At 41.2% G+C, this 3,102-nt stretch overlaps 1 pseudogene; it reads right to left on the minus strand.

Moving 5' to 3' along the window:
• Window positions 1–1,513: 1,513 nt before the first annotated feature.
• Window positions 1,514–3,102, minus strand: part of LOC141823046 (uncharacterized) — a 2,895-nt pseudogene continuing 1,306 nt past the window's right edge.

Consider the following 3,102-nt stretch of genomic DNA (forward strand, 5'->3'; position numbering starts at 1 on the left):
CTTCCGCTAATATGGTTAGAACCGGAGTTTAATATCTTGATTGGGTAGTTGGACCCTCTCCAAGCCCAACCTAAAATTAAACATATTAGAACCATCGAAATATGATCTCACGATTAGTGTGTTGGCTTTAACTTGAAGCGTTGATTTGTTGGACTCTCTCCAAAATCAATGCGAATAGAAGTGAAGTCGGGTGTTATACATATGATGTATATGTGTTAATGTGTTAACAACTCGATGTTTATGCGAACATTTAATTAGTTGATAACATAATCTGATAGTTATGTATACGTGATACATAATCGGTATATGATACCTACCATTGTAACTAAGAATGACTTGTTGACTCTCTCCAAGATTGTTCTTATCTATATATGGATATCAACTCATTTGGAGAATACTACAATCTCCCAAATTCAAAGTAAGAGCTTTTGAATTCGTAAAATAAATAGGATCAATTAATGTAGGTAAATACGTGCAAATCATCTCTCTTATTTACTTGATTGTTTTTCTAGATTTAATTGATTACGCATGTTATCTTTTATTGCGCATAATTTAGAATACCAACAATTTAACTGACTCTAACCTTTAAGACTGATATAGAAATTTAAAAATTATTCTCAAAATCCAAAATTACAAATTTTATCTAAAGTCCATAAAAGGAAAGTAGACATATGATGTCTCTTCCGCTTAAGTTAGTTTCATAATTGAATGTCTCTTCTGCTTAAAGTAGGCATAAGAATTTGCTTTTTGCGTCCGATCTCTTTTTTCGCATCCGATCCCTTCTAAGTAAGTCCGACCTCTTTTAATTAAGTCAGACCCCCCCCCCCCCCCTTTTTTTTTGAGCAATTCTAACTCATTTTCCTTAACCCCCGACCCCTACTCTAGCAAATCTCGACTCATATAGCCCCCAAATCTCCTAAAACCCCGTGGTTCGAGATCCGGCGTACCGTTTATGATCGGGATGTCATCGACATGTTCCGAGCCCAATTCGAGATCCCCGACGACCACGACATCTATGTTCCCATGTTTGAGCACCGACCCCATAAACCTATTCCTGGCCACGTGACCGTCTTTGATGACCAAATGACGAGTGGTTTCAGGTTTCCAATCCCCACCTTTGTACAAGACTTGGCCGACTTTTACAAACTTAATCTTTCTCAACTTGCTCCCAATTCATATCACCTTATTTGTGGTACATGTCATTGTATGCAGACTATACCAAATTCCTCTGACCCCGACCCCTTTCTGCCATGTCGGACTAACAAAGACCCGTCACATCAATACCTTTTATATTCACACCAAGAAAAATGGTGTCCGATAACAAACTTCTTTGCAAGAATCCATTACATTTCAACATCACAATCTACTCACCTGAGAGGTACCAAAGCCAAAGACATTTCATCATTGAGGTTAGTCTTTCAACAGAAAGCTGCTGTGGTATGCCCCTCAAAGAAGTATGACACAAGATCAACCATCAACATGTTTGCAATTGATGAAAAATAGACTTGAGACACTACCTCGACTCCAATATTGAACAATAGAAAAAAAAACAATCTCCAAATTCAGCAATGGCCTTTGTACCATGAACATGACGAATGATCAGCAACCCTTGAGGGCCAAGCAAGATTGCTGCTGCAAGATAACCCAGTACTGGACTACCTGGAAGATGCAAGTGGAAATAGGTAAAGCGTGAAGGAAAACAAAGAAAGTGTTTCGATCAAGGCACTAGGCAGACTACGAAACATACGACCATTAATGAATTTGTGGAAAATCATGTAGAAGGTCTTCAGAGACTTGCTACATGCATACATCAAATATTGTGTTCCAGTTCGATACCGACGATAGTCAAGTTATTAGTCAATAAAATATCATGTTAACCTTCGTTAACCCGCCGACGAGAAGGACCTGAGGAAGAAAGAACTGAACTAGCGGATTAGCAGGGCGCCGGGGATCTCCGACAAGGTCACTCCGACGCTCAAGTCAGAAACAGAAAAAATAGAAGTGGTAATATGTGTAGAGAATTCAAGATCCCTTTCCTTCATACCTGCGGGATTTATATAGAGGTAGCGGAGACATGATTTTCGGATCTCACCGCTTGCAATTGGCTGTGACGACGCCATCAACGGACCGATCTTTGACAGTTTCCAAACATCTAATGGCTTAGCGGTGTAGATTAATTATCTTCATTCGACGGCTAAGATTATCGGAGACCAAGTCTGAGAACTCGGTCTCTATCCTTATCCTTTTGGATGAGTTGATAAGTCTGACAAAGGAATCAGCATACCTGTCCGGTGATGACTGACCTGAGGCATGAGGTCGGAAGATACGTGACCGATCTGTATGAGTGTGCAGGCATTGTCCGAGCTTATGTGCACCGTCGAACTGAATTAAGTATGCATCTGAGCTCTTCCATGTGTGCCCTAGTTGACCTGAGCGAGTGGCCGAGCTTACCTATATGTGTAGTCAAGTTGAACTGAGCGTGTGACCGAACTTTCGTATATATGGTCGAGCTGTCCGGAGCTTCTGACTGAGCTTATTATGTGATATTATGACTAAGTCATGAGATCAGCTCCTAAGGCCTGGACCAGGTCATGAGGTTAGCGCGTGAGGCCGGGACCCAGTCATGAGGTCGGTTCGTAGAACCGGGACCACGTCATGAGGTCGGCTACAAAGCTAGGATCAAGTCATGAGATTGACATGCGATACTGGGACCAAGTCATGAGCTCATGATGCAAGTACTTTACTAAGATTATAGTAGGAGCTCGGTGTGCATTGACTGAGGCTAGGAAGAGCTCGACATGTGTTCTAGGGAACATGTCGACCTTTTCATGAGGTCGGTGACTTATTAAAGATGGATGTACGAGTTAGAAGTCGAGAGGTCGGAGTTTTCTGAATGAGTATTATACCCATTTTTCTTTATCTCCCTTCTTATTTGCTATTTATGTCATCACTATATATTCTCGCTGGATCACATTGCAACAACAAGACGGTCCTGGGTTTACCTCCAGGTATTTTCTGAAATGCTGGTACAAAGATAACACTAGTTGGCAATAACCACAGCATGTCGAAGAGGGAGACTTCTTCTCTGTTTATCTGAAAACA

The sequence above is a fragment of the Curcuma longa genome, chromosome 1, assembly GCF_044706935.1.
Source record: "Curcuma longa cultivar G26 ecotype Majalengka, Jawa Barat chromosome 1, ITB_CL_G26_1.1, whole genome shotgun sequence".
Lineage (NCBI taxonomy): Eukaryota > Viridiplantae > Streptophyta > Magnoliopsida > Zingiberales > Zingiberaceae > Curcuma > Curcuma longa.